Below are 7,423 nucleotides of genomic sequence, written 5' to 3'. Positions count from 1 at the left end.
CCCCACAGCATCCACGCAGGACCGAGCCTGCCCAGGGACACACGGAGCCCGACAGGGAGCAGGGCACAGCCCCAGGACAGGAACCAGCACCAGCACATCCTGCTCACCTCCTCACAGCACAGCAGCCCTTGCTGCCCTTCCTTGTGTGTGGCTGGGGCAAAACCTGACCTCATCCCAACGGGAGCAACAGGGTCCTGCTCCAGCTTGCACACACGTGTCCTGGGAGGACGAAGAGCGGGCTTGTCACGCAGAGCACACTGTAATAAAGAACAGCTCGTTTAAAGGTCCTAGCAAGGGAAACAATGGGCTGCGGTTCATTTTCCTGGTTTTGCAGAAACTCCTCTAAGGCCGTGTCCTAGATTTAGCACAGGTTCTGATAAGGCTGAAAGAGATAAGTCCCAGATTGTACTGCTGTGCCCAACAGACTGGTTACATCGTGCTTGATGACACTTCAGACCCGTTGTCATGACCCCATATAATCCGGCATCCTGGACCATCTGACACACATTTACACTTAACATTTTGTTAGAGACTCTATAAATGAGATCTCTTTGACCTTCAATCTTTGGCTAATTGCTAGTTTCATGTACAAGACTAGCCTAATTTTACGTGATAATTACCTGAAAGTGGCAATACATATGGCATTGCATGTTTGAAATGTCAGAACTGGAAAAATATGAAGTGGCTGGAGTCTTAGGCAAATGTAAGGAGTGGAAGGGTCAGAACAATATACTTTACTGCTCAAATGATGAAGAGAGACTATATATCACTATAAACCCTAGTAAATAGTATACATCTGTAATAAATCCTGTGCATAATGTTTGCTGAAGGGGGTGGTATCCATGTGCGGCTGGATGCTGAGGCAGTCATAAAACAAAAAGAGATCTCGAATTTGCAAGCGGTTAAGTCATTCGTTCAACTTGTTTCTTTTCAGCTAGGAATCCGCACACCGTATGTTGTCAAATAATCCTGAGTTTCTCCTGCCATGTTGGTACAAATCTGATAACCCCCCGCCATGGGCAGTGCACAGCACGGGTGAGGGGTAGGGAGTAGGGTGTTGTGGGGGGAGTTGGAATGAAGCTTTTCACATTTGGGGGAGTCCCAAGGGAAAAAAATACCCTGTTGCTGCAGCTGAATGGGTGCCGGGTGGTTTACCTGCCCGTGCGGTGCCTGGTGAGGAAGCAGCAGTGGGATGGGGCGGCGGGGAGCACCAGGTAGGCAGCATCCCAAAAACATCCAACCCTTGGAAGGATCCCCCCAGAGCAGCGCTGGTGTCCCAGGTCCTCCCTGATTGCTGGTTTGCTTTGCTGGAGGTGTGATTACGCTGCTTGTTTGCTTACCAGGGTGCAACCACCAAACAATGTCACATCCTGTATTTGGATTTAATTAATTGGTTAATAAGATTATAATTAACAAAAATAAATTAAAATCACTTCAGTAATTAAGTCACTGTAAACATTATTGGCAACACTTCCTAAATACTGTAAACTCAGATTTAATGCCCTAGTTAGGGATACCGGGTCATGGGATCACTGTAATTAGAGGTGGAACAGACCTATTGGATTATCGAGCCTCACGAAGGGGCACGTTATGCGTCCATATATATATTTTTCTATATGAGTATGATGTTGGTGGTTTTAGCTTATCAGCTTTCTGATACTGCTTTAAACGTGCCAGTGATGCTCCTCTCCAACAGATGTTTTTATTAAACTCATGAAAAACAGATTTTCAGGTTCTCAGACGCCCCTTCTGATTGCAGTTGTCTGAAACGTTGCAGCCCGTTTTAGACACACAGTCCTGGGTTTTCCCCAAGGCTTTGTGTCAGCCCCGCTCCATGGCCAGGCTGAGGACAGGGGTTTTAGCACTTCTCAAAATGATGCCCGGCAGATGGGAAGTTTCAGCACAGGCTCTAGTGGGAGGTTTCTCCCAGAAAGGGTGAAGGGGACCGTGGCTGCATCGGCGCTTGCCTCTCTGTGTCTGTCTGCAGGCTTGAAAAAAACACCGCTGTACACCCCTGCTATCTCTGCAGCCGCGCTGTTCTGCAGCGGCCTTTGGGGATGAAGGGAGGTCTTTGAGCGATAACACTGCGCCCGAGCTCCGCTGCTCCCATGCCGGGCGTTGGACTCTCCCGGGGCTTTGGGTCCAGACTCGAGCCATGGGATCTGGGCTGCAGGCACCTTTCCCCATCCCTTTTCCATCCTTTACCCTGTCTTGTGGCAGTCTGCGATGTAAATAGTGGAAGTGCTGGCTGGAACGATTCCTCAAACCCTGTGTTTTAATTACAGTCGTCAAATTATAGGGTCGGTTTGCAATTAGAGACAGAGCTAATTGTGTGCTCCTACCCTGTGCAATCAGCATTTGTAGGAGCTGGGAAAGGAAAGCCCATGGACACGCCACCACATACCCCCTTCCGCCGGCACCTCGCGCCTCCTGCTCTGCTAACAAAGCACATTTTGTAGCCAAACACCCAAATTCAAGGCATTCGCAGTGCATCTTCTCCCCGCAACGGCTCAACCCTGGGCTCTGTTTTCTCAGTGTAAAAGGCTAATCCTTTTAGAACCATGTAAATTGGGAAACGGACCCGGTGCCAGCCCAAACCATGCCTCCTCCCAGGTGTTCGTTAAGATTAAGCACTGCACTTCTCTGTCCTTCTATGCAAACTGATAAGCAGTTGTTTTATCAGATAATAAAATGGGAAACAGCAGAGTAAACAGGTTGGTAATAATATTAGTGCAAAAGCTTTAGGGCGACAAGAGATATTTGAACTTCAGGGTCCTGTGACCCACTTGGCCATGTCTGGACGCCCCCCAGGTTGCTCATCTCCACTAGAGCAGATGGCTGAATCCAGGATTTCCACCGTTCTCTGGGATACACGGGCTTGGGTGCTGCTGGCATTGCAGCCCACTGGTGGTCTCTGGGTGGCAACGGTTGGGCCAAAAAGGACCTACCCTTTCAGAAAATGCCGTTATCAGGTACTGACTTCTTTTTGTTTGCTTGTTAATTAGCAGAGAGCATTTGTGCTGGAAGGGCCCTGCCCTCGCCCCGTGCGCTAGTGTTTCACAAAGGCCTGGCCGTGCCAGCCCCAATGTCCCAGGGGATCTGCGGGGGGATTCAGGGCACGTGCTGGCTCCAGCGCCCTTGCTCAGCACTGGGGCTCAGTGGGTGCATAAGTACCAAGTATGTTTGCCCGTGCGGTGCTGCGCGCTGCCAACGTTGGTATTCCTGGTGTTGGAGCTGGCTCGTTTGGAGCCAATGCAGAGCTTCATCCCTGCCTGCAGGCTGCAACGTATCCGTACCCAAAAATGCAGCCGATGTGGGAGCAGCAGGGGTTTGCCCTGTGGGAGGTTTGCCGTGTTATTTTACACCTTCCAGGTTTTGTTGGGTAAATATGTTTGGCAGAGGGCAGGGCTGTGCTCTGTGCAGAGCAGCCCCAGGCTCTTTGCAGACCCCGGGAACGCAGTGACCCATATTCACTGGATCAAATATCTGCACTTCGCAGAAGTCCTGGTACAAGCTACAGTGGCTTGAGGCTATCTTCACACCTGCCTGCCCTAGGACCAGGCAGGGCACGGATCCAGCTCAGGGGCTGTACAGATATTTGGGCTGCACTCTCTGTAATGTCCCCAGCCCGTGTGGGGGTTTCTGCCAAGCCAGGCATGCAGACACATCCCTTGGGAGCCGCTCGGGGCTCTCCGCAGTGAGGAGGTGGTTTTCTGCAGGAACAGAATGGCCTCGGTTCTCCTAGCAGCCCCACAGAGATGTGGCACAGCACCCACCAGCAGTCCATGCGGGTCAGAATCAGACCCTTTTCCTTCATCCAGCTGGAAAGTCACAGCTTCGCCTGGTGCGCCCAGGCCCACGGCTCTGCCGGAGCCAGTGTGGCGGGTTGTGTTGTGCTTGAATCCCACAGGGAACGTGCCGGTACCTGACGGACACAGGCAGAAGTGCTGCTTTAACTTTTGTTCTAAAGGCCAGAGATCCCCTTTCACAGACCTGCTTGCGAGGAGGTGCCGAGCATCCCTGGAGCCCCAGGTGTTGGAATGTGCATGCTTTGGGTAGCAACAACTTGTTTTGGAGATGAATTTTCTCCCCTGGGACGCCTGCGGGCGCAGGGCAGGTGTACATAGTGGGTAGCACGCCACTCCCCTCGCTGTGTTTTGGCCGCAGGAGCTTGCATGGGGTGGGGGCTGCATTGGGAGCGGTGTGGACACTCGCCATGCCCCACGTGCGGCACGCATCCAGCCAGCCCATGCGGCCCAGATGCTGCCTTATGTTAGCTTGCCTCTTCTTTTATACTTAAAGCATGGATCATATTTTGTGCTGACTTAATACAACATGGATAGTTGTACTTTCCAAGTAGCTGGCAACCCTTAATCAATGTTAATTGGCTCTAATTAGCATATGTTAATTAATGATATTTACTACAAATTAAAGGTATGAGTGCTCCCAGGGGGTTTCCTGTTCATCCAATTAGTGCCAATTAGTTGCAATTAACACGTGTAAATGAGATGCCATTGAACCCAAAACAAACAGCACATCGTCTGCTGTACTCACTTGCAGTTGAACTTGAGCACGTGGTGGCAAGGGGAGGGGAGAGGGACTGCAGAGGGCTTTTAAATAACTGGAAGGTCTCTAACATCTATTTAAGCTGGCTCGTTATGTCTTATTTTGTCTCTCACTCTGTGTGAGCAAGTTGAAGGAAAGATGATCTGAATAAAAGCCCTTGGCAGAGTAGTTGGGATGTGTTTTCTTGTCTTGTTGGACTGCTAAAAGGACACGGAGCTGTTTTAAGAAAGCTGCCATGTTCATGTTTGCATCTAGTCCCGGCTTTGCATTTGGCAGGGGGATGCACAGCCCTGACCCTGAGCTCCCTCTGCACCCATCAGCAGTGTGGAGGGGACCCAGCCAAACGCCCAGGCATGGCACAAGATAAGCCCATGGCTGTTCCAGAGGACACCAATTATCTCCGCTGGTTCCCTGATCTCCCCTTGTTATTTTTTCCCAACTAAACTTGAGCACCATCATCAAAAGGTGCTCTTCTGGTACTTTTCTGCTTGCTTTTTCTGGCCTGGAGGTAAACACATCCGCAAAAGTTTCTTGCCCTCAGCTTTGATTGCATATGCAATCTGGCAGGCAGCAGAACAAATTGTCATAATTGTGTTTAATTAAAAAGTGTAAATGGATTATCTTCAGGTAAGCATGATTTATTTAACTAATCAGTCTGATCACAGAGGATATATAGTCTGGAGATGGAAATCATTTGGGGGCAATCAGAGTATCATAGAATGGGTTGGACTGGGAGGGTGTTTAAAGGCTATCTAGTCTGACCCCCTGCAGCGAGCAGGGACATCTCTGACTGCGCCAGGTAGCTCAGAGCCCCGTCCAGCCTGGCCTTGAGTGGGTAACTCCTGTCCCCATCAGCCCCAAAGGAAGGCAGTTTAGCACAAAATCCAGCCCAGAGAGAGGGGCTAAGCCAGGTACACAACCCGTCATCCCAAGGAATGTTTTTGAACATCCTCTCGACCCACGTTTCCTGCACTGAAGTTATTTTTTTCCTTTTACTTCCCGTTTGTACTATACACCGGGGGCTTGCTCCTGGGCTCCACAGATGCGCAGCCCCTCGCCCTGCAGATTTGGTGTGGTGGGGAGGATAACCCTGGGCGGGACAGAGCTGGCAGTGCCACTGCAACCGTTCCTGCAACAGAGGGGTACATGGGTCAGATGATGAGCCCAGGGCCAGGCACTGTAAACACCAAACGAGCATAATTAATTGACCACCTGCTTGAAAAGTCAAGTACTGGGTGGCACTGGTGTGACTGACCCCGTCATGAGCCTCTGAAGTATCTCTGGAAGTTGAGTGCTTTGGGTACTGCTGGCTAGTTCGGATGTCCTGAGCTTTCCTTTGGGTTTGTGTGAGTGCTCCTTGGGTTTGGAAGGCGGAGGCACTTCATGGCATGATGCACAACCTGTAGCTGGGGGGTTTGTCACCTCCAGGGGCTGACAAGGACAAACGCCCGAGGGAAGGTGCCAGCCAGCACCTGCTTATCCAGAGTAGGGTCTTTGCAGACCCCACCTAACCACGTAACAGTCCCCTTGTGGTTATGTGTTTGGGGAATTATTTGAAACCATTACAGCATGAGCTGGGAAATAAGGCACCTGTGGTGTTTTCTGTTATTCCTAAGAAAATTCTCCTTGTGTTTAATAGGTGATGTTTAATAAAAATGAAAATGAGCTTATCCTGAGCAGGCATGCACGCCAAAAGCTGGCATTTAAATTAGAAATTATGATTTAATAACTTGTCAAGAAACTCACCAATGTAACGGCGTGATAATTATTGAAAGGAGGCTTCATAAATACTGGAATACCATGATCTGTTGTGGGGACCGAGCTCATAAACACCCCATAATCTCTGCGTGGGACCGGGCTGCAGACCCCTGGCCCTCACAAGGAGAAGGCTCTCGGAGAGGTCCTTAGGGCACCCCCATCCTGGGGACGACATCCCTCCATCGCTGTAGGCTTGTAAGGTTGCACAAGTGGTAATGGCAGTTGTAGCTGAGAGGCCCGCGGGCGTGGAGGGCAGGCAGGGAACCGCAGGCACCTGAGCAGGGTGGGCAGGGGTGGGCAGGCAGGGGGGGTCCGGGGCTCCAGGGCCGGGAGCCGTGCACACAGTGCAATTCGGCAAAGTGGTGGTGGGGAGCCGGACACCTCGCCGTGGGCTTAGCAGCAGCGGTGGTGGCACAGCTGGGGCACCCGATGGTGTGCTGCGGCAGGACGGCACGGGGCTGGCAGTGGCAAGCAGGCTGCCGTGGTGGGGAGCTCGGTGGTGGGGGCAGGACGGAGCGCCCAGGGCTGGAGGCAGAGCAGACGGCGCGTGTCGGGGCGCTGGGGCCGGGGGAGGATGTGACAGACGGGGCTGGAGAGCACGAGCGAGCCCACGCGGAGGGCGGCATGGCTTGGCCCGGGGGAGGTTGGCCACGGCCCAAGGACGCCGTTCGGTGTCCAGCTCTGCCGCAGCCACGCTGAGCCGGCCCCGACGGGTGGGCAAACACGGCTCCACCGCTGAAACCACCGAGGTGCCGCATAGAGACAGAGCGCGCTGGCTGGGCAGAGTCTTCTGTTCGAATAATCTGACCACCAAAAAATATTTATAGTCTTGGGAGGGCAGGATTGCTCCTTCGCACACCCTGAGCCTTCTCTAAACCCTTGACTCATTTGCTGGGAAAAATGATCTTTGGTGAGGCCTCACTGTTTGAACATGTCCTATCTCTTAATTTAAACAAAATGTTCACATAAGGTCTTTTTAATATATACTTTATATTACAATCTTGACTTTCTGTTGGTTGATTATGGCATATGACTCTCAGTTGGAAGGCCATTATTTCTGCTATGATTTACAAAGCAGTTAAAGCAAAATCTATGTCAT

Source organism: Falco biarmicus, chromosome 1 (genome assembly GCF_023638135.1).
Source record: "Falco biarmicus isolate bFalBia1 chromosome 1, bFalBia1.pri, whole genome shotgun sequence".
Classification (NCBI taxonomy): Eukaryota; Metazoa; Chordata; class Aves; order Falconiformes; family Falconidae; genus Falco; species Falco biarmicus.
This window is presented reverse-complemented; position numbering follows the sequence as displayed.